Here is a 26,116-nt window from a genome sequence, read left to right as displayed (position 1 = left end):
GCTGAATCTCTAGTTCTGTCAGGAGCTGTGAGTCACGTCCCCTGAGTCAAAAACAGACATGAACAGTTGCAAGGTATCAGTATTCACAAGGTAGCAGTAGTCACAAGGTAGCAGTGAATGTCACAGCATTGTGTTTTCTCACCGGTTTTATGAAGTTAGACTAATACAATTTCTACAGCAGAGTAGCCTACTGTACAGACATGTACGGCATGAAGCAAAGGGACCAGTGAAACTAACATGGATACACTTGGGTGGTAGATGTTAATACATGTCCTTAATCGATAACATTAACGATTGATTCATCTTTATTTATTTTTTAAAGTGTAGCTTAGGACATAGAAATGTGGCTTTTCCTTAATAAAAGCTTTATTTGTACATCTGAGACATATTTTAACAGCAAAACAAAAACAGAGAATCGTAAAAGCGGTTCGTAGAATTGCCGCTTTTGGAAGAATATAACCTTGAATCACTGGAACTTGTATAGATAAACAATTATGAAAGGCAATTAACAATTATGAAATGCTAAATTTGTAATACTTCATACGTATCTGTCTATATAAATTCCAATCTAGACGTGATAGCCTACAATGTTATATTTTGTACGATGTTAGAGCGGCAATTTACGAGCCGTCGGCAAGCTATATTTTTATTACTTTTCTCCCAAGGCTCATAGCCTACAACAGCAATAACTTAGATAAGATATATTTACAATAACTTAGCCTAAGATATATTTACCTCTCTAAACTACGCACCCGATCCCCCGCTCAGGGGTGAGTTGTGTGCGCAGCCTGTTGACAGTTGGTGAAAACACACGCTCGGAAGGGAATGATATCCCGGGGATGCACAAGAAGTGTCGCGACAGTTTCGCCACTAGGGAATATGTCTCTGTTGATTCTCCACCAGTCCCCCCTCCCCCCACCACCGTCAGTCTAGTGTTGAATGTAAATAAGGATTTCACCAAAAGCCATTTTTGTGAGAAAAAAAAAATGTCTGAGCTTGTAAATAAATTCACATTGTTTACAGCATACTGTACATCAATATGTCAATACAAAACAAACAAACAAAAACAACAATGGCAATGTTAACAGTAAGCCCTTGTTTTTGCATTTGTCGCAGGTGAGGGTGATATCAGGGTAGAAACTGGCTAGTCTGGCCTTAGACATGTGGGCCCTATGAACCACCTTAATGTGCACTAGGCAGTGTCTTGCGCAGAGTGAGGGTTTGTGTATTGATGTGAGGATAGAATCCCACTGATCATCAGATAGTGCCTGTCCCCAAATCATCATGCTCCCAGGCCGCTTTAATCTTGTCCAAAGGTGGACATGTCAACATGGAAATGTGGGCAGTGCACCTCTGGGTATTGGGTCAAAAGAGAGAAATGTGTCAACAGAATTAGCAACAGGTTCTTCAGGAAAGCATGGTAAAATAGAGCGCACAGTGCCTGACCTGTAAGTATAGAAAAAATGTGTTTTGGGTAAGTCGTATTTGTCAGACTCCACTCATCCACCTCGACTGGCCGACTGGCCCCACCACCTCTACACCAACACGGTCAGTCACGCTGCCCGATCACGTCTCTTCACAACACTGGCTCCCCGCTGGTGGAATGAGCTTCCCACGGCTGTCAGAACTGCGGAGTCACTACCCATCTTCCGTCGTAGACTGACGACCTCCATCTCTTCAGGTTACACCTTAACTGCTCCTCCTGAGACATCTTCTGCCCCCCAGCACTGCGTCTCCTGGAGACACCCGCTTTTCCCCTCTACTATGACCCCCTTATACTGTTTCTCTGTTTCTCCAGTGCTCACGCCTGGTCTTTAAATAAGATATGAGATAATGTAATCTAATTTAGAAAAAATAATAATAGTGGTAGGTAGACACTGTAATAAATATGTACATTTTGGTAGTGTATTAACCAGAGGTTATTCGTCCAGCAAGGGACAATGCAAGAGGGGACCAGTGTAATGGTTTAATCTGATTCAGTAGTCGTGAAGTCTTCTTTGAAGAGATTTCAACATTTTCGTGTGACTGTTACTCCCAAGTAAGTGAACTGTCTTTCTACAATTTGGAATGGTATGTCATGGTAATCAACCGCTTTGTGTGAATCCTTTCGGCTGGGCTCACTGCCCCCATCCTTAAATGAGGCTTGCATAATTCTTATAGCCAAGAAAGGGAAAGAACCTGCAAAGTAGGGATGTAGCAATGCACTCAACGATGATAGAAATGATCTATGTGCCTGTTAAAACGCATTTTCCTCTCTAAGTTTTACATTTTGATGACGACCCTGCATGCAGAATCACTTCTTCAACTGCATTCCCAATGTAGCTAGCTAGTTTAGCTGTACTTACAATAACACACCAACACACCACCAATAATGAATAATTCCACAACAGCATTGCAAGACGAGTGCTGCGAGCTATGGCAATAACAGTTTATCCTTAAAAGCCCAACAACATGCCCCGCGGTGGCGCAGCGGTCTAAGCATTAGCCTCTAGTGCAAGCTGCCCACCGGGGACTGGGATCGAATCCCGGTCTCGCCAGATCCGGATATGGCCGGGGCCCACAGGGAGCGGCATATTGAGCGGCCGCTCCCAAGGGGGGTATAGGACTATTTCCGGACAAGGATCCGTCGCGCAACACCGCCCCCGGGGTGCCGGAATAACGGTGTTGGGCTCGAGGAGCCAGACAGCTAGTCTGCCTGGCTATCTCCTCTGAGGCTGCCGGCCACGGGCTCGTGCGGCGGATCCTACGCAATAGGCAGGGGATAATTGGATACTAGGTTGGGTGCAATTGGATACAAAATTGGGTGAAAAAGGGATAAAATCTGAAAAACAAATAAAATAAATAAAATAAAAAGCCCTACAACATGGATAGATAACCAGCATGCTAGCTAGTTAGCCTAGTTACATGACTTTCACTTCAAGTTTACACAAGCATGACAGCGTTGTGGCCTTCACCTGTCAATACGAAAGACACATCAAACTTTATTCGAGTGAGCTAGCTAGTTTTGCATGTAATCTGCAATCAAGTGTCATGGGCTCAAAAGACAAAACATTTAGCTCTGCATGTTTTAAATTGCACAACGCTATTAGCTACAAGACATTCACAAAAAGTATTCTACGATAAGACGAACACAGCGGTTGCTGTGGAGCCTCGGTGGCAGAAGGCTGCAACCAGCCTCACTTGACCCAGCAAGCAGCTGGCGCGGGGTAGGCTACACTCAAGTTTAACGTGTGGCCAAAACACTATAATATGGTGATAATATGTGGTTCTAGCCCAGCCTCACTGCAACGTCCATATTCCTTGCAGAAAGCGGAAAAAAATGAGAAAGCGATTGATCGTGTCGAGTGGAGGTATTTATTTACAGTTTTGGAAACATTTGTATTTGGGTCGTGATTCATAGCTTGGATTCAATTATGATATGCATCTCCCACCACAACTATTCAAACTAATAGCACGGTTTCCTTTTGCCCTGAGCCCTGGAACCCATCACGGTCGCCCACTGAGTCCAACCCTCTTCCATCTTGCTATCGAACCGCTTGCAATTGCCCTCCGTAACAGTGCAGATATGACTGGTATTTGGAGGGGGGGCATGGAACACAAAGTGTCTTTATATACCGATCACCTTTTTCTATATTTTTCAGACCCAACAACCTCTCTACCAGTGGCACTCTCTCTCTGCCTAAAGAGTAAAATTCCGCTTGATCGATCAAATGATTAACAACGATTAATCAATCATTGATTAATCATTCACAACCTGAGCATGCACCCCATACTGTATCACTCCATACATACTGTATGTTCAACACCTATAGGAGGGCTAGTGAATTCAATAACAGTATTGTTTAGCCTATCAAATAAGCTCAAATTGTCCTACAGAACTACAACCTATAAATCCATTCAACCCTATTCAAGAAGATGGCGCCAATATATGAGTCTAACCAGTATTGATGGCGTTACAGTGCAGTATACTATAACAATGTCCTGCAGTTGTCTGTGAATCTCAGGAGGAGAGAACAGGAGAAAGACAAGTCACTAGACAAGCATAAAAGCTTTGTTCAGGTAATCTGGTTATGTAAGTGGTGTTGAAGGGCGGAGAGGCTTGTTATGCAGAGGGAACGTAAGGCCCTAATGTTGTACAGTCTGGATGTGCAGTCACTCTAATTCTTAGTCATTAGCACTCTGATTGGAAGGTGTGAATGCATCAAAGCAAAACAGGCAGTGGGAGGCAAACGGTTAAGATGTGTTGTCATGTAAACACTGCAGAGGTGAGACACTGCAGCGACATGCTAACCACATCTGCCAACCAGAGTTCCTTCAGTATGAGAATCCATAGAACCAGTGTTAAGATAAACGAAGCCGTTCACACAGACACACGGGGAAGAGAGAGGAGTAAAAGAGGCCAATCACAAAGAGGGTTGCCAAGTGTGCGCCGGGCATCTGGCCAAAATGAACAAGCCCCAACGTCTGACCGACTGGCAGACAGAGAGTGAGAGAAAGACAAGTAACAGTATGTGACGTTAGAATTATAAGGTTCTATCTCCATTTTTGTCAAAATTGTTTACATAATCTGATCCATTATTAATGCCTGTGTGGTGTTATTTTTTAAATGTTGATTTTTGTTGTTGTTGTAATTAATAAAATACAAAGGTTCCATCTCACAAAACATAATGGAATGTAAAAACGTTGACGCTCACGATAAGCTCACGATTATTGAACAGTATTGAATCAAAACACACAGATATACAAAATTATGGGTATGAAGTTTGTCTGAAGAGAGGAGAAATGTAAAAAAGCCCAGATGATTGGAGTGTTTGGGTTCCTTGAGTAGGACTTCTAGCCCAGTCTTTTGTGAGGTGTGTTTATGTCTCTCTGCTTTTAGAAGAAGCTCTCTGCTGTAATAATATGCTTTCCTTGTTGATAGTAAGTGGACACGCAGTGGCATGGTAGATTGGAAAAGAAGGAAAACACAACGTGCCTCATGCTTAGCCCTATCATATTTCACTTTACGTCTGTAATGAAGCATTGCTTTAAGAGCTGACCCATCTGCAGGATATGGAACACGTGGAGGGATAGACAGCCTATGTGGCATTGTAAAACCCACCTGTATGGTATAACGAAACAGCAGTGAACCTGTGTGTGTATGTTTACCAAGCAGGTAAGTATGTATGTTTGCAACTGTATGTTTGTCTATGTGTGTGTGTGTGTGTGTGTGTGTGTGTGTGTGTGTGTATGTGTGTGTGTGTGTGTGTGTGTGTGTGTGTGTGTGTGTGTGTGTGTGTGTGTGTGTGTGTGTGTGTGTGTGTGTGTGCGTGTGTGTGTGATGGTTTTGCTTAAAAACAGAAGTGAGCTTAAACACAGTCCTGTCAATGTTGATGAATGTTCTTAACTTATTCCCTGTGTGTGTGTTTCCCGCTTCTCTCTGTGAGCTGTGACGTAAGGAGAGAGCAAACCTGGACTGCCACAGGGCTCCTCTGGTTTGATAGGTCAGTGACAAACGCTTGGCAACGTGACTTCATGGCCAACAGACAGAGGGATGACTGAATCACAGGGAACATGTCATAAGGGCTTAGAGAAACCTCACCGCAGAGAGCTCAAGAGAAGACAGTTGAGGATATCTGACTGGCACTAGCTCCCAGAGCAGCCACAAGGATTCAGAGCAAAGAGTTGAACTGTTAGCACTGTTGGCACTGTTAGCACAACTGTTAGCACCTGAATACATGTCCCTAAGAAACCTGCTTATGAGGCCCCCACAAAAGCCTTTCTCCCTCAGTCGGTCTGTCTAACCTCCAGGAATATCTCAGTTCCATCCATCTTGTTTAGACACACTCTCTGTCTCTGCCTGTTTCCTGCCCTCAAGGAATTCATCCTTTTTTCCTACTAACTTTCATGACATGCTACAAGAACTCCACTTGCTTTGTATTTGAGGAAACTTGGCATTAGTTTCTTGTGCAACTTTCGAAATAAGTCATCTGTAATATAACAGCCTCACTGTGCTGTATATGCTCTGCGCAAGATGACATCTACTCTATTTAGGCTTAATTATGTTACCCCAGATAAGGAGGTATCCAACACTGAAGCTAGTTAGATACAATGTCTAAAACCTGCTTTAAGTCAGTCAAGTTATCTTCTCATCTGAGTTAACCACGATTCTTAGATAGCGGTAGGGATGCTCCGATTTATCGGCCACCGATTTAAATCGGCCGATTTCACTCCAAATTACTCGATCGGTGATCGGCAAAAATGGCCGATCGCAAAAACCGATATGTTTTTTTTTTTTTTTTTTTTTTCTTCTGGGGAAGACAGATAACTGAACAGAAAACATAGGAGGACGTAACAGTATGTAAACCATGAAGGCCACGTTTATGATGTCTTTTATACAGCCATATCGACTGACTTGGGCTTCAGGCCCTAACTGGGTGATAGGCCAGACCTTTACTATGCCATAAAAATGGGTCTGCGTTTGCTTGGTGCCTAATGGATCAAAACTTTTGTCTAAAAAGCAAAAAATATGTAGGCTATCCAGTCAGTAGGCCTACAGTTATGTATTTTAAAAAAAAATCGGTATCGGTATCGTTTGATCTTGAGGAAAAAAATCGGTGATCGGTATCGGCCCCAAAAATCCAGATCGGAGCATCCCTAGATAGCGGTGGCAAAGGTTGGGAAGCTACACGCAGGCTTGTTTGATCGCTTCTCTTCAGGACCACGGATGGAAAATACCAACTGCACTAGTTGGACACAATTGATTTCGTCCTGTCACTAGGGTACCACTATGTAGCTGTTAGGGTTATTCCAGCCCAAACTTGGCCTGTCCCTTTAATGGATCAACCATACTGTACAATGGGACCTTTATCCACAGGACAATTTATAACTAACTCCTCACCATGCATCCAAGTTCCACAACTGCTAAGCTCTTCAATGTTCAGATATGATTCATTTTAATTGAAAATGTAAGAGTCTCTATGGATCTGACCCTGCCAGGAGACTGAGACTGAAACTAGGGGAAATAGAGCCCTTGCACTTAATATGAGTAGGCCAAATGCACTCAAGTGACCGAGGCACACACAAAAGGACAATAACAATATTATAGTCTGTCAATAGTAGGGCTGGGCAAACGATCAACATTTCTTTTTCGATAATCGCAAGAATTAACGATCAATTATCGATTAATTGATAAGCTTTTTTTTTATTTTAAAAAAATAAATAGGGCAGAAATAACAAGCATATTTTCCTTGGGGATTTTTTTTTATTTGTGTTGCTATTGCACTAGTAAGGGCATTTTACCAGATATTTGACCAATCTGCGAAGTAAATCGTTACCAAGAAATTTCTTCACCAATGTGTTTCTAAAGGTGTGTAATAACATGTCCTAAAAGGTTGAAATTCAACTCCTGTGGGAAACCTCATAAACAACTGCTCAAAGTTGGGGTACCGATAACCGATTTTCAAAAATTCGAAAATGCTTAAATTGGACTTGAGTAACTTTTGAGGGGTCAAACTAGGCATTTTTCATGATTCTGAGTTGATTGCAAGCATTTATTCAATGCTTTCCACCTTACTAATACTAATAAATAATATAACTAGTATAATATTAATAACCACCTCCACTACCATAGTAATAGAATAGTAATAAATAATAGTAAAAATATAGAGTAGTACTACCTCTACTACCACCTCTACTACCACCTCCACTACCACCTCACTACCACTATAATACAGAGAGTCATAAAGAATAGTAATAAGAACTAGTAATAAGAATAGTACTAACGATAGTAATAAGAATAGTAATAACCTCTACTACCACCCTCTACTACCACCATCCACTACCCTACCACCTCCACTACCACCTCCGTACTACACCCCAACTAGTAACCACTCACTACCATCTAATAAATCCACTACCCACCCCCACTACCACCCCCACTACCACCTCTACTACCACCTCCACTACCTACCACAAAACTCACTACCACCTCCACTACCACCCCACTCCACCCCCACTACCACCCTCTACTACCCACCTCTACTACCAGACTCACTACCACCCCCACTACCACCTCCACTACCACCTCCACTACCACCTCTACTACCTACCATCTCCACTACCACCTCTACTACCACCTCTACTACCACCTCTACTACCTACCACCTCCACTACCACCTCCACTACCACCTCCACTACCACCTCCACTACCACCTCTACTACCTACCACCTCCACTACCACCTTCACTACCACCTCTACTACCTACCATCTCCACTACCACCTCTACTACCTACCATCTCCACTACCACCTCCACTACCACCTCCACTACCACCTCCACTACCACCTCTACTACCACCTCCACTACCACCACCTCTACTACCACCTCCACTACCACCTCCACTACCTACCACCTCCACTACCACCTCCACTACCACCTCCACTACCTACCACCTCCACTACCACCTCCACTACCACCTCCACTACCACCTCTACTACCACCTCTACTACCACCTCTACTACCACCTCCACTACCACCTCTACTACCACCTCTACTACCACCTCCACTACCACCTCTACTACCACCTCTACTACCACCTCTACTACCACCTCTACTACCACCTCTACTACCACCTCTACTACCATCTCCACTACCACCTCCACTACCACCTCTACTACCACCTCTACTACCACCTCCACTACCACCTCTACTACCACCTCTACTACCACCTCTACTACCATCTCCACTACCACCTCCACTACCACCCCCACTACCACCTCCACTACCTACCACCTCCACTACCACCTCTACTACCACCTCCACTACCACCTCTACTACCACCTCTACTACCACCTCCACTACCACCTCTACTACCACCTCTACTACCACCTCTACTACCACCTCTACTACCATCTCCACTACCACCTCCACTACCACCCCCACTACCACCTCCACTACCTACCACCTCCACTACCACCTCTACTACCACCTCCACTACCACCTCTACTACCACCTCTACTACCACCTCTACTACCACCTCTACTACCACCTCTACTACCACCTCCACTACCACCTCCACTACCACCCCCACTACCACCTCCACTACCAAATTTCTTCACCAATGTGTTTCTAAAGGTGTGTAATAACATGTCCTAAAAGGTTGAAATTCAACTCCTGTGGGAAACCTCATAAACAACTGCTCAAAGTTGGGGTACCGATAACCGATTTTCAAAAATTCGAAAAAGCTTAAATTGGACTTTTGAGGGGTCAAACTAGGCATTTTTCATGATTCTGAGTTGATTGCAAGCATTTATTCAATGCTTCCACCTCTACTACCACCTCTACTACCACCTCTACTACCACCTCCACTACCACCTCTACTACCTACCACCTCCACTACCACCTCCACTACCACCCCCACTACCACCCCCACTACCACCTCTACTACCACCTCTACTACCACCTCTACTACCACCTCCACTACCACCTCTACTACCTACCACCTCCACTACCACCTCCACTACCACCTCTACTACCACCTCCACTACCACCTCTACTACCACCTCTACTACCACCTCTACTACCACCTCTACTACCACCTCCACTACCACCTCTACTACCACCTCTACTACCACCTCTACTACCACCTCCACTACCACCTCTACTACCACCTCCACTACCACCCCCACTACCACCTCCACTACCACCTCTACTACCACCTCCACTACCACCTCCACTACCACCTCTACTACCACCTCCACTACCACCTCTACTACCACCTCCACTACCACCTCCACTACCACCTCCACTACCACCTCCACTACCACCTCCACTACCACCTCTACTACCACCTCCACTACCACCTCTACTACCACCTCCACTACCACCTCTACTACCACCTCCACTACCTGCCACCTCCACTACCACCTCCACTACCACCTCTACTACCACCTCCACTACCACCTCTACTACCACCTCCACTACCACCTCCACTACCACCTCTACTACCACCTCCACTACCACCTCCACTACCACCTCTACTACCACCTCTACTACCACCTCCACTACCACCTCCACTACCACCTCTACTACCACCTCCACTACCTACCACCTCCACTACCACCTCCACTACCACCTCTACTACCACCTCCACTACCACCTCCACTACCTACCATCTCCACTACCACCTCCACTACCACCTCTACTACCACCTCCACTACCACCTCCACTACCTACCATCTCCACTACCACCTCCACTACCACCTCCACTACCACCCCCACTACCACCCCCACTACCACCCCCACTACCACCTCCACTACCTGCCACCTCCACTACCACCTCTACTACCACCTCCACTACCACCTCTACTACCACCTCTACTACCACCTCTACTACCACCTCCACTACCACCTCCACTACCACCCCCACTACCACCTCCACTACCACCTCTACTACCACCTCTACTACCACCTCCACTACCACCTCCACTACCACCTCTACTACCACCTCCACTACCACCTCCACTACCTACCACCTCCACTACCACCTCCACTACCTACCACCTCCACTACCACCTCCACTCTGAGTATTATGCAGCTAATTTAAATAAATGTATATGTAAATGGCAAAAAGGGCGTGGCAGTTTCTCTACCAGGAAGTGGTCTTGGTGACAAATAAATGCTTGCAATCAACTCAGAATCATGAAAAATGCCTAGTTTGACCCCTCAAAAGTTACTCAAGTCCAATTTAAGCATTTTCGAATTTTCGAAAATCGGTTATCGGTACCCCAACTTTGAGCAGTTTTTTATGAGGTTTCCCACAGGAGTTGAATTTCAACCTTTTAGTACATGTTATTACACACCTTTAGAAACACATTGGTGAAGAATTTTTTTGGTAACGATTTACTTCGCAGATTTTCATATGTTTCCCTTACTACACACATTCATTCATTCATTCACATTCAAACTAGACACTACAGTCAGATAACAATCCTCTTAAACAAGGCAGTGAGTAGCCTAAATTGTTTAACTTAAAAACACATTTTACGTTATAAATAAAAATATAGAAAATAAGTAACTCACCATAGGAGCAGTAAAAAAACTGTTACTCACAAATAGGAGGATGACTGAAAACGTTAGTGTCCTTAATAAAATAAAATAAATTTTAAAAAAAATCCAATTTATTAATGATTATCGAGCAAAATATTTTGTGATCGACCAAGATCCTTATCGATCAATTATCGATCGTCGATCATTGATGCCCACCCCTAGTCAATAGAGTTCACGGAAGTAAAGAAGGCCTCTGTCTGCAACAGTATTATTATAGGATGGTGATAAGAGTTTTATAAACTACTGGAAATACTCAGCAAGTCGTGAGATTAGAATTATAAGGTTCTATCTCCGTTTAGGGTAGTTCAGAGATAATGAGCGTCAACGTTTTTACATTCCATTATGTTTTGTGAGACGGATTATGTAAAAAACTCAATTTTGACAAAAATGGAGATAGAACCTTATAATTCTAACGTCACCAAGTGTTTGAAATTATAAGATAGGTAAAGAGAGGGCCTATACTGCTTATGAATTGGTCCACAAAAAATAAAATGATACTTGTTTGTAGATGCTACTGGGAGAGAACAACAGCGTCTATCAGTAAGGGACATTTGTAGGCCGATAAACAACAACCATGTGATTTTAGACAGAAACCAACAAAACAAAACAACACTGTCTGTTCAACAGCTGCTCCTCTTCACTCTCCACGCACAAAAGCTTGAGAGACAGGTTTTTTGCCGTTTTTCTTTTTTAGGATAGACGAGATGAGCGGAGAAGAGGGAGTGAGGGAGAAAGACAAAAGCAGCCAGAGGCGGTGCAAGGTTAAATCTGATGAGCTCAGTACTTATTGACTTCAGAGTTAGGGACCCAATTACAGCTGTGACTGAAGAAAGAAAATTGTGTTAAAGATACTCTCTCTGTCTCTCGCACACACACACACACACACACACACACACACACACACACACACACACACACACACATGCACACGTAAGCCATTTGTAATGTTGTTGATCCTTGATAGAAGGTCGTACAATAAAGCATGCCTGGAATCTGCCCTTTCTTTGCCAATGGTATAGGCAATGAAGCTATTGCAGACCTTGGTAGCAGATATTGTATCTGACATAATATTTAATACAAACAGATAAGCAGACAAAAGAGCATTATCTTGTAAAAAAATTTAAAAATAAAAAAATCCCCAAGATCACAATCACATTTTTTACAAAACGTTTTCCCCATGAGCAATCAACAGCAATTAGCAGGCAGGCAGGCAAGAGAGGCAGCCAAGAATCACAGACAAAAAGAGTTGGTATCTGTCTTCATGCTGTCTAGCCACTACACCCTTTACTGTGGCTGCTGCGCCATTAAAGTCAGTGGGTGATGGAGGACACCCACAATCCATCTCAGTTTAGGACCACCAGTGTGAAATAGCTCTATGGGAGCCAAGAAGGTAGAACCACACAGCTTTAATCTCCCAGCTGCCCAGTGACATCATGAAACTGGTCTCTGTATGTCCTCACTGGGGCACCATGCCATCCTGTTAATATGGGCAGACGGATACTAGCCCACCCGGGCTATAGACAACCCTGGGTTTCTTCCAAAGTCTCCAGGCCAGAAGTGAAGTGTTCTCCAGTGCCTTTTTGTCCGCTATAAGGTGGTGGTAAGTTGAAGTGTGTGGTGCCGCAGCCAAAAAAACGAACCAATTTTTCCAGCATGCTACGCGCGCATTTCATTACCCATCTGGGCTAAGCCCCAGATCTCCTACAATCCTAAATCCGCCCCTGCTCCAGGCTGTGTGTGTGTGTATGTGTGTGTGTGTGTGTGTGTGTGTGTGTGTGTGTGTGTGTGTGTGTGTGTGTGTGTGTGTGTGTGTGCGTGAGCGAGGCTGGCATTTCAAACCTGGTACCTTTCATTGATCCTGCTTGGTAGAGCTGGATTATGGGAATGTGGTGTTAGGTGTTAAAACCAGATTGTTAGGAGATGGTGTTAAGACCAGATTGTTTAAAGAAGTGGGGCTAGGTGGTGGGGCAAACTGCACCATCGGGATTTGTCAGTTGCCAAAGAAAGCTCTACGTGCTGAAAGCTGACATATATCCGTCGATTTCAAAACCAGAATTCACTAAATTAGATGTTGTTTTACTTGGCACGTTGTGAGTATGTTTCTGGGGCTTGCCTACTATGCCATGCTTTGAAAGGCAGAGCACCGCATAGACTCGGACATAACCTTTGTTCACTAGTGACATTCCTAACACCTTAATCTGAGGTGGAGTTAGGTGTTTCTAAAGTCAATAAATATTACGTGATTGACAGATAAAGATGTGAAGCTTACAAAATGAAACTGGTTGAACCAGGTCTGTTAATCCAGATAGAATAAGCACATGTTCAAGGGGTTCCCTAGCTGAATGTTGACATACCAACACGACCTTCCTGAAGAAAACATCCAAGTTCTATAGAAGCCAAATGTGGACACAAACACACTGTGACATCCCTCTCACCGCCAACCCTGAGCCGGGGGTTCAGCACCAGGGAAAGCACCCCGGACCCCTGGGCAGAGAGGTCAGAGGGCCTTGGGGGTACCCAGGGGGCGCTGTGGCGCAGGAGGTAAAGCCGCTGTCTAATGATCACAAGGTTGGCAGATCGGCGGTTCGAGCCCCGGCTGGCCACATGTCGAAGTGTCCTTCACTGAACCCCAAATTGCTCCCAGTGAGCGGGCAAGCGCCTTGCATGGCAGCTTGCCGCCATTGGTGTGTGTGTGAATGTGTGTGTGAATGGGTGAATGAGAGGCCGTTGTAAAGCGCTTTGGAGCAGCAAAAAAGGCGCTATATAAGTTCAGTCCATTTACCATGTTTACCATTCACCCCCCAGGCTATGGAGAGTGCGGCAGAGCCCCGCCCTACAACCCCAGATCAACCGATCCACCCTGACGCCAGCCGGCGAGCCCTTATTTCTCCTTTTGAGTTGAACATTACGGCAGTGCCGTTACTTTGAGTGGGCAGTGCCCCTCCTCTCTTAAAGAGAGGAATAAATATGCAGATAAGGCTAAAGAAACCCTCTGTCTCCTCATCTCTCTAGCTCTGGTGTGTGTATTCCCTTGGTCCTTGTGAGAGCGTTGTGACAACACATACCCATGCACGCACAGTCGCACACACACGCACACACACACACACACACGCACACACTCAAAACGGCTTGGAGGTCTCACTCCTGTACCTGTCACTGGACTCTCTGAGGTAATCTGATCTGAGCAGCAGAGGAATCACCTGCTGACACTCAGCCAAAGTGGTGTAGAGGAAGCTAGACAATTCCCTCAGTCCTGAGGTAGAGTTCAACCATCCCAAGGGAAAACTAGCAATAGCTTTGCATGACGCCCATCCAAATATGCACTATTTGAGAAACTGTAACTGTTGTTTACATAAACTACAACTTGCTTAATCTTCATATGGCAGACTCAGAGAGATAGAACATATTTGAGATGACAACTGGACAAATTGAAGGACGAAACATGATTTATAGTTGCATTAAAAGGAATGTTACTTGTGTGACACTGAAAAACAACTATCTGGAGACCTTGATGGCCATTGTGTGCTACTAGAAAATAACACAGGGAACTGTGAGAGATGAATACATACTATCTGTGACTATAAAATATTAATAATACTGTGGCAGTTGTTGGGAAACTTGAGCTTTAATCTAGCACCAAGAGAAAGTTCCTATAAACTTAAGAAATGTTTCAAATGACTGCTTATCTAGCCTATATCTAGCATGATACATACTGTACAGTAGATGAAAAAATGCAGTTGGGCAATAAATTATCAAGACACTATTGTAGCTTTGGTAAGATTATATTGTGCTGTGCCTGGGATCCTGACATTGAAGGAGAAACCAGTTTCGGCGACTTCACAGAGACAAGACAGGTGTGGGTGTGTGGAGGCGGTTCTGTCATCCCCTCAGTGAGCGTAGCAGCCAGGTCTGGGCTAGCACAAAGCACCCAGGGTACCAGAGGGGACCCCAAAAGACCATGTGACTGCCTCCTTGTCCAATCAAATGACATGGTTCCATTATGACGTTGGACCCAGTGTGCGCTCTGGCGAATTTACGGATACAGAACCCTGGATACAGTCCTGGAACTTTTTCAAGCCAATGCTGCTCATATTAACACACTTCGACAGACTCTTGTTGATCCCAACACTATGGGAAACTCATTATATGTATGAGCAGGAAGAACGCTATAGCACATTGATAGCACATGATTTGATTTAAGATTACTCTTCTCCTTAAGAATCCCAGATTCTTCCCAGATGTCAATGCCACAGTCGGGACAACGATCTTCTCAAACCCTATGATTACCGCTCAGCAAAGATTGAGAACATGAAAAATGCTGCTCCAAATCTGCTCTCCGTCTCCAAAACAGGGCTTGATTTCAGATGAGCTATGTTGATGTTTCTTTCCATCATTATTTCCTGACGAAACGTCTCATATTTGAACCGAATGACCCAATTCGAAATTCCCGGTGCACACTGATAATCTGCCGACATCTTCTGAAATGAGAGGATGTCCATTAAGCGGGAAGTTGCATTTCACTGGAAAAGTGATCAAGTTCAAAATCTTTCCGACGTTTCCGTGGGTTTGACATGACTGAGACTAATTAAGCCTTAAGACGTTCTACATGCTTGTCATGACCTTTACTGCAGAAAATTCCATGAAATACCTTTCAGAATGAACTACACCTTAATCACATGACTGTTACTGTTACTGTACTAGCTACATCAACCTGCCGTGGACTAACTGTATTCACACAAGCACTGAGCCAGAAAGGAAGGGGACAGAAATTATCCTCATCCTTAACCACTGATAAAGTGTCAGACGTTTTACATCCCCTAATAGGACGGTAGGTGTAAATGGTAAATGGACTGCACTTATATAGCGCCTTTATCCAAAGCGCTTTACAACGGCCTCTCATTCACCCATTCACACACACATTCACACACCAATGGCGGCAAGCTACCATGCAAGGCGCCGGCCCGCTCACTGGGAGCAATGTTGGGGTTCAGTGTCTTGCCCAAGGACACTTCGACATGTGGCCAGCCAGGGCTCGAGCCGCCGATCTGCCAACCTTGCGATCATTAGATGGCGGCTCTACCTCCTGCGCCACAGCCGCCCTGTGTGTTATCTGTGTTCTACTTTACTCTACAGTATATCTGTAGTTAAAGGCAACTTCTACCAGGAGCATTTAATTGAGCTCCATAATGAGGACAACATGGTGCAACTTATCTAGGAACTAATGTCCCCTTAAACCCTCATAGTGGCCCACCCAGTGAGCTCCACCCTACCAAGGGGCAGTTCCCTAAAAGCAAGCCCAGCTACAGGCTCTGAAATGGGTATCCATTATTGTTTTCCCATTACATAAGAAGTGTGAATGATGTTGTTTTGTTTGTTTGACATGGGTCAAGTTTGTTGATCACTAGGGCTCTAACAGTTATGCAGTTACTGGCGTTTACACTGTTTAAAATGACCGTCATAACCGTTGAAATATATGGATTTTGAAAATGTGGATTTTTATATTCATGTAGATATACTTTACCTAATAGCATGAGGTAATATAGTATAGTACTAATAATAATAATAATAAGGTAATAATAGTCTTTTGATGGAGAGATAGTTGCGCACGCTGTCTCGCTCAAGAAATGTGCTATCCCTTTAAGCTCCAACTAGCTAGCATGCTAGATAAGGGGGAGGGGAGGAGGTAGGGCAGCGAAAGGGCTAGCAGAGATCCCCCCCACCCCACCCCCCAATAATCCAGCTCCTTTGAATCATCAAACCTATGGTCCATTTGTGTGCACAGGGTGCTGGAGCAGTGGTGTTGTGCTCCCTACGTAGCATTGATGAATGCCATAACAAAGCACAAGCTACAGCTACAACTGGCGCACAGTCCTCTTCCCCTGGCAATCCATCAAGACCGTTGGACATGTGACTCAGCATGGAGAACTTCCTCATGTCAACCCAGTAACAAGGGACAGGTGTAGGCCCAAGGTCTGAACCTCATCCATCTCAATCAGGACTAGGTCACATTTAGCTCAGACCCCATTTTTCCAAACGTCCATGAAAAAGAGTTCAACCAGAACCCTGAGAACAGGGCAGATTTAATCATTGTTGAGGGAAGCTCTAGCTTTGATAGTAAAGCTTTTAAGCATCAGAGCCCAAAGCTGCCAAAAAACGTAACTCGTACTCCGTTCTAAGCCGTAGTTCACGCAGACGCAAATCCCTTCCAGAACTGTACGTGTTCATCAGACCTGTCCAAACTGCTCAGATTGATTAAAAGTAACACATTAGCTCTGGTTCGTCAGACGGTTACTATGAAGAATGTATCATGTTTCATCTTGTGCCAGAGCAAGAACAAGACAGGATGTACCTACAGAGATGAACAAATGTAGTCATTGTAGAACACAGAGGGCCAATGTAAGATATTGTTGCAGACAGCAAATTGTCAAGAAAAGTTTTGGGGTCGCAAAAATATACAAGGCGGCAGGCACATGCAAAAACACTGACATGCACGTCAACAAGAAGTAACGGGGTCATAACAGAATACTATATAGATCAAAGGATTCGTGATTATATTTAAACGTTTGGCAAAAGAACCAGTATGCCCTCAGCGTAACAGAATAACAACTGTTTAATTGGATGATGTAACGGAGTCCAAACCACAAGAAAATCATTCCAAAAATAATGACAGTTGATGAATAGAACACTTGCCCGCTCACAATTCAAGCCCTTCTCCTAGGCTCTTCTGCACCGGCCTCGTCTGGGTTTGAGATAGGCTAACCAGCTTTTCTTCTGATTAAGAAGCTTGTTGTGTCTAAACATGAAAAATGGATCTTGCATGGAATGGAAACGATATAGCCTCGTGCTTAAAAGGCCCTGAACGGACTGTTACTACTTTAAAGCAAAACGGGGTCCTCAGAGGATCGCTAATGAGATGTTTGAGTTAGCTATTTTACCTCAATTGTGTCCTTACTTAGGAAAGAGAACACAACATGGTGTTGGCAGCTGAACAATTTATGCAGAAACCCAGTCAGAAAATGTTCTTTTATCCTCAGAGTATATACATATTTCATGAGGAACTAATTTGTCTTTTCAGCGCTAGCATGGAAGATTGTTCCAGTGTAGTGTGCCTTGAATGTAATGATACAGATACTCAAATCAACGGTCTGTCCATCAGGAAGGAGAAGTTGGTAGAGTACAGTACAGCAAGAGATCCCATGGGGTCAGGAAGCGAAAACGCTGGAGTCTTGTGAATAACACACTCTATCCATTTATTTATTTTTAAAAGCCATGATAATCTATCAACATGCAATAGCGATACTCAATGAGGTAAATAACCGATTTAAGTCGCTTGGTGCACCTATTTTACCACTGACAAGAGCACCACTGTTTATGTACTTTTCTCCCTCTGTGAAACTAATGATGAGAGAGTTTCTGTTTACTCACAGCCTGGCAGTTGAATGACACAGAGTGCATCAGATAGGATGTGAGTCAGATACAGTACAAGGACACAGTCATCAATCCCACTGATGCCATATTATTAGCCATTAATTTCATTTTGCATGTCATATGGCCTTTCACTGGGGTATAGAGGGAGAGGAGGAGGGAGAGAGGGAGGGAGGGAGGGAGAGGAGGAGGGAGGGAGAGGAGGAAGGGAGGGAGGTAGAGGAGGGATAACACATCTCGACCTATGTATGTTGAGAGAGATAAGGTATTTGTGTGCTAGCCAGTCTGAAGTGGAAAGCATTAAAACAGTTATAAACACAAATGAACAACAATCATAATCACTACAAAGAGTTTTTAGAGTTTTATAATGAATATAATATTTCATATAAATATAAATATACGGTAATAATAATAAGACATGAAAAATCCTAGATTAAATAAGACACAAAAAAATCATAGATGCCACACCTAATTCGTATCTTATTTAATATAAGAGCCCTACAATAGGAATCGGTTAACCACAAGCATCTCAAGTCCAATTCATTGTGTCAAAACAGTAGAGCATCTAGACAGATACAATCCCACGATGCCTTGCAGCATGTGTTGTGTAGGCCTGGCCTACCTCTTGAGGAATGTCAAAGGCACCAACAAAAACAACAAGGAAGTAACGGATTATGAAAGAGTGCACCTACAAGATAACCTTTGACCATCCCTCTTGTGCAGAACAGGACAGGGCTTGTGTGAGAGATAAAGGATCCAGGAGCTAAACGAGTATGTGACTGCAAAAGCATTATGTCCACCATGTCAACTGCAATGAAAACATCCAAAGAATACAGGTGTAAAAAATGACTTTGGTCTATGAACCTTTCCCCATTGATTCATTTTTTGTCAGAACACCTAAACATGACAATGCTCATTTGACAATGAAACGTCCCTTCACTACTATGGACAATGACCGTGTCTGAAGTCTGAAAGACCCTTTCCTAAACACAACGTTTGCCATACTTGATTACAGTGCAAGTCAAATGCACGTCCCTTCAACGTTAACAATACAGAGCTTTCAAACGGTACCTCTCACCGCAAAATACAAGCTGTTGACAAAACAGCGGATCACACCCACCAGGGGACTGGCTATAACATGTTCAAACACCACCGACCGCATAGTTTGCCTCCGCTACAACTTGATCACAATGTTTCCAGCTGGAGGCAAGAATTGCCGTCTCAGGGAGGCTAAAGATCAGAAAAACAAGACTAAAGACATAACGCACACTGCTTATACACTCAGCACCTAATCCCAAACAAATGCAAGTATGGTTCTCGTCTACAAAGTCATTCCAAATCCCATGTGTGTTAGGCGCTGGTATCAAAAGCATCTGTATGATCCCTCGTCTTTACAATCATGTGGTAATGTTAGGGCACCTGACTGAGCAGTCACACAGATATTGGGAACACTTTCAGGCTGCATCATGGTGAAATAGGGCCTTGAAAAAGGCAAGACAATACCCAATGATGCTATTCTATCGACGCACAATGGTCATTTATCAGCCGTGGACTCAGGACTGTGCAGAGACTGAGGTGGGTCTGTGGTTATCATCACATGAACTCTCTGACTTCATTGGTCTCCTGATGCCGTGAAACAGGAGCTGGACTGAGGCCTCTCTCTATTATAGACCCGGTCCCGGTGATGGCTGCTTCCCCTGGCTAGGGAGAGGGGCTGCAGCAGCCTTGCCATTATTCAATGGAAAAGGAATGTGTGTATATTTTAAGGGCTGAAAAACAGTCTTCCAAGTTAAGACTTGCATGCAAAGTATACAGTAAAGCTGTCAAAACAGGCTTTGGGAACGTGTCGAAAATGTTCCAAGTGTTTCTCTATTTTAATTTCATTAGCAAGCATAATATTGGCTTTTTTCCTAAAATACACATAATTCAAAAGAGAAGAGAGCACATCCACTGTTCATATTAACGCATCCAAGTCCAAATATGAGTTATGAACTCGTCGAGTTGAGTCGTTTATACGTGCTCCAGTGAATGCGACAGTGGCCAAACATTCTTGGAGACCATTCACACTGAAACCATTATTTGCTCATAACACTACACTACATGTCAGACCGAGCGACCTGACACTGCAGGAAGACACCAATCAAAGCGTTATTACACTGAGCCTCCTACAGGACCACGCGTGCTGAAGTGTGGAAAAATTAAACCTGAGATGAACAACCTCACTGTAGGGGTGTTAGAATGTGGTGGGGTTTTTTGGTACTAGCGGTCAGTCACTTTGGTGAACTTTCCCTCACAGATATGCACATTTTTATAATATAAGCCATTTAGCTGATGCTTTTATCCAAAGCGACTTACATTGCAATGATGGACGGTTTTTCGGTTAAACCGAAAACCGGGGTTTATCAAAATAGAAACGTTTTTTTTTTTTTTTTTTTGAAGAATAAAATAGAATAAGAATACAACTGGAACATGTCACATGTTTGTCGTGTGTGAAAATAACAATGATACAGTCTGAATCTGCCGCGCAATGAGTGAGAGGTTTGGTCAGTTGTGAAGAATAACTGAGGATTAATATCTAATTGGGATTATATTTAAGGGTAACGAATCACTCTATGGGAAAGATAGTTGCCTTCAGTTATTGGTAGATAGGAAAGGTTTTTTACAATTACTCGCTTACATTTAATAAGATCATTTTCGCTGCTCTCTGTAAAGCGCATTGGGTCACTTTACATGACATTTATTTTGAAAGCTCTATTTTGACAGCTCTACCATGGGCACTTTTATTTTGATGGGGCATTCTTTGTTGATTGACTTACGACAGTTCAGGACGAGTCAGTCTCGCGGCATGTGGTTTTTATGAAAAGCTTTAACTATGTTCACTGCATAATTCTAAGTCTAATATTTCAGTGATTATTGAGCAGTATTCAAATATTTAAATACATTGAGCAGCAGCTGAAACTTTGTCTAAGAACCAAGATATTGAGAAAGCAGTTCATTCAATGAAGACGCTGTTCCAAGAGATGATCTTCCGTGCAGGCGTGCACCCTGGATCAGCGGAGCTGGTGTGTTAAGTGTTCATGTGTTTTCATGTATGGTGTAGCTTACAAAAGTCTGCCTTTCCACTTATATTTGTGAAACTAAGTAGCCTAAATGTGTTGCGACTGTGCTTACGGTGTTTTAATGGTGTTCGACATGAGTGTATTGTAGCAGTAGGGCTCAATTGGCGCTTTTTTTTTTTTTTTTTTTTTTTAATGTATTTTTCGGTTAACCGGAAAACCCCGGTTTTACTCACAGACGGTTTTTCGGTTTCAATAATTGGAAACCGTCCATCCCTAGTGCATACATTTCAGTATGTATGGTCCCAGCAGGAATCGAACCCACAACCTAAGCGCTGTTATAGCGCCGTGCTCTATCAACTGAGCCACAGAGGACAACATTTACCTACCTGTAGACCAGTTGGTATCTGATAATGACTACACAGGGGGAATGCTGAGCTCGGGTGGGAAGTCTGAAACTTTAGTGCTTGTGATGCTGCAACAGTATAATAAGGGTGCCAGTGTCCCCTAGACCTCAAGAGTACTTTCCCCCAGGCAACAGCATTGGGGCAGACTGGAGTTGCCAGCATGTATAACACCTTTAACACCTATAATAAAGAAACAAATACATTTGCAGTGACTATACAGCTAACAGCCATGTAGATTCAGTTTTCCTGCCCACCGGTTCTGCAGTTCGAGAAGCTTCCTTCCATATCCCACTCTTACCATGCCAGGAAAATGATTGGCTACGCTTGTCTTACCCAATCAGCTAACAGCAAGGCCAGGGATAGAAACACACTATCCAGAGGTCTTGTTTGGCATGTCGTAACGTTAGAATTATACGGTTCTATCTCCATTTTTGTCAAAATTTAGTTTTTTTACATAATCTGATCCATTAGGTGTTTATTAATGCATGTGTGGTGTTATTTTTAAAATTTAGATTTTTTGGGGGGGGGTTAGTAATTAATCAAATACAAAGGTTCCATCTCACAACACATAATGGAATGTAAAAACTTTGACAGTCAATAACTCTGAACTACCCTAAACGGAGATAGAACCTTATAATTCTAAGATCACAATGTCACAGCCATCACCTCTGCGAAGGCCTCTCTGGAGCCTCGCTGTCAAACCAAACTCATTTAGGGATGGCCTCAAACACAGAGGTAAGATTGATTGGCTGTGTCACTCTTTGTGAAGGCGACCATGGTTTCTGTATGGCTTGCACAATTAGCGTTTTTTTGCAGAGAGAAACACCAAAATAAATCAATATCAATCCTTTAAAAGGCCAGCATGTCACATTCAAGTATTCTAAAAGCTTCCTAATGGTTGTAATGACTATATTGAATCGGAAAGCGATGAAAGAAATATTTCATTTACGAATGCTGTTTCGGTCCGTAAAAAGTGCTTTCTAAAACGCAGTGTCCTACCATGTTTGCATATAAACAGGTTACTGGGTGTTCTATTGGAGTGGACTTGACAGTTGCCTTTCTGTCTCTGGTGGCTGCCTCTTCGATGTAGAAAGAACAGCTTATGCAAAACACTGCATTTCCATGTTGTATTATTATAAGGAGGATGTTGTTGTTGGTTGAAAAATTGAGATACAATACTGTCTATGTAAAAGTTAGTTACATTTCTTTGTTATGTCAATGGTTAAAGCCAATTAGGGAAAATGTATGATATTTGCGGTGAATAATGTCTGTACACTGTAGGCGGCTGGTGCACCAGATGTGTGTGAACCAAAGAGATGGCTCACAAGTCATTAGGTTCATGATTCCAGCTTGCACCAGAGGAGCCCAAATGGTCAGGAGAGATAAGGACACAGGGCCTTGATCCCCAGTAATTCCTGTGGTCATGAAGCCAGTCAGTCACTGTGGGATTTCTAATCTCTCCTGACCCATATATCGAGCCACAGATGTGGTAGTTTGCCTGTGTCACAGGCTAGTGAGAGGACCAATGCTACCATGAATGGGAAATTCTAGCCTTCTTTGTTCATTTGAAACTCACTGGTTCATTTGCATCAAATGTTATACTACATACTGGATTTGCAAAAGAAAAACATGCTGTTTCACTTTTCCGTACTGGAGTGGATTTGTATGGTGTTATTACAATGACAGCACAATATGTTTGCGGGCCTCATTTGCCTCGACGCAATGTTCTGTTTTGTATTGCAGTTGCACTATCATTTCACATAACCGAGGGTGCAGTTATATCTGTTTTAATACTAGTTTCTAAGAAAGGAAAAATACAGCTGGATGTTCTGAGCGTTAAAACCCAAAACTAAACGCTGTGCACTGAACAAATTGGACCTCATCAAAGTTTGAGCACAGGTCTCTGTGGGTGTGCACATCCTTTCTGGCTGAGCTAACTCATGATTTCTGCAGCAGTGAGTGTGTGATGTAGCCAGAGACACGTTGCTATTCCCCTGGAAGGGGTTACCACGGACGGACCGGAGTCGGTGTGCTCAGCACGGGGGAACGGAGCGCTTGCAGACCAGCTGCGGAGGACACCGTGTTATGTTTGAGAAGAATCTGGATGCAAGATGTAACTAGGCCCTCTATCCCTGCTGTAGAGCATATAACCTGCAGCATTAGCGTTGTACTGCTGAACCACAGTTGCATCATAAAAGTAATGTGGAATTAGCATAAAGGTCCAGACTCTTCTCTTCATTCTGCATGGGGGATATGTACAGTTTCATGATTGAAGGAGAATAAGACTCTTAATTAGCGGTATCATTACCATAATATCCCTGTTGTCAGTTACGGCTCTGACATAACTAAAGTGCTTATGTAACGAGCCTTGCGATGCACCAGAGCCAATGAACACTGACATACATTCCATTAGCTCTTCCCAGTTTCCCTTGTGGGGTTTCAATTCAGCTGACTCTCCTAAATCCATTTACTGAGATCAGCCAGGGATTATAAAAACAGCATTCCCACATCGACACCTAACGGATGGACTATAGGAGTAGGACAATCTCAAGTCATCCAGTTGAATTTAGGGAGGCCTTTTGCCTTTGTGTTGTTTTCACTCAGGCATACCTAGAGATTTCTGCACACTCAATTTGCATTGGGCTGTAGCCAATCAGGTCAGAGGCAGCCTATGTGGGGGGAGGGGGGGTTATGTGACAAATGTGTCCATTTAGGGTACAACAGGAGGATTTCTGGCAAGCCATAGGGCTCTCAGGGTGGACACACACCACAACCGTGTAATGGCAGTGTTATGAAGGATCTGGTGAACGAGAGAAGGATGTGCTGCACGCTGTGACTGGCACGCAACCGGGTGGATGGCACGCTTGTCAGGTGGGGTTACATACTGTAGGACAGTGAAACCCCAGGAAAAATGACTGGGTCCAGAACAACTCAGACATGCAAGAGACCACAGGAAAAAAACGATTCAATAAACTTTAATTTTCACACAGAATTTTACAAGCGACAGCAAATAATAGCCCACCGGGTACTAAAGTATGTATTAAGCTTCTTCTTCTTCTGGAATGTATCTTTTATCGCCTCTCACTGAAATCTCTGACGGATTTTACAACTGTCTCAAGAGTTAAAGAGTGAAAGTAGGAATGTAAGGTTAAATAATGCGTTGGTGTCAATGTTATGCTTGTGAATGTCTGGGGGGACACCGGAACCAACTCATCAATCAGGGCACTGTGACAGTGCTAAAGTGCACACGCATCTAACAGACCATCCTGAAGGCTTATGGGGGCCATAAAGGATCATGGCAGAACTGGTCCACAAGCCAAATGTTGTAGTACCTAGTACCTACTTAGAGAGAAGAATTACAGATCTGTACAATAATAGATTTCCAAATGTTGCATTAAAAATTGAAGCCGCAATCTACACCCAGGGGTGTAATTCATGTTCACCACAGAGATCTGAATTACAGACACAGCAGATTCAACTCTGCAGAGTGTGTATTAAATAATGAGAAATGATGATGTATGACTTTCTGTGTGAGATCCTCCCACGGAGCTCTTATGTACAGGAGATGAAAGAAAAGCAGATAAATCATTAGCTCCTTATGATCTGTCTCCGCTGACTTGGGGCCATTAGACACATGCTGCTCTATGAATACACTTCACAGCTCACACCACACTATTGCATCCTGGGCAGACATGGAGCTGGGTATTGTTGTCCCCGAAGGTTGTTCTGTTATCCATGTCTCAACAACATGTGTCCTAGCATGTCTGCTTTTAAAGACACTATAAGAATGGTAATTAGGTAATTTTGTGGCTAGGGCACAGAGTAAATCGTAAAATATAAGTCAAACCAGTTGGTGGAACTACAATATAGACCAGTGTGAGACGCATCTTCTTTATGACTTTTCCTAACGTATTAAAGGTTGTGTATATTTGATTTGATTTATTGTGGAATTAAAAAGACAGTTTCCAAGGGATAAAAAAAACATGATAAAGCGCAAGCGCTTATTTCCATCATGGTCCCTGATCATCCCCTATATCATTTCTTACATCAAATCCTCATCAATCTTAGCAACTTACTGAGATTCATTACTTATTCACCGAGTAGCCCTCAATAATAACAAGCAATCTAGTCTATACTGAA

General features: G+C 43.5%; 1 protein-coding gene across 1 annotated transcript in view; it reads right to left on the bottom strand.

Moving 5' to 3' along the window:
• pard3aa (par-3 family cell polarity regulator alpha, a) overlaps positions 1–26,116 on the bottom strand; it is a gene marked incomplete at both ends in the record, with an annotated part of 345,696 nt that overhangs the window by 315,229 nt on the left and 4,351 nt on the right. The window lies entirely within an intron of this gene.

This window comes from Nansenia antarctica (assembly GCF_963989245.1).
Source record: "Nansenia antarctica genome assembly, chromosome: 13".
Taxonomy (NCBI): domain Eukaryota; kingdom Metazoa; phylum Chordata; class Actinopteri; order Argentiniformes; family Microstomatidae; genus Nansenia; species Nansenia antarctica.
Note: the sequence above shows the minus strand (reverse complement) of the source record. Positions and strands in the feature narration are given on the sequence as shown.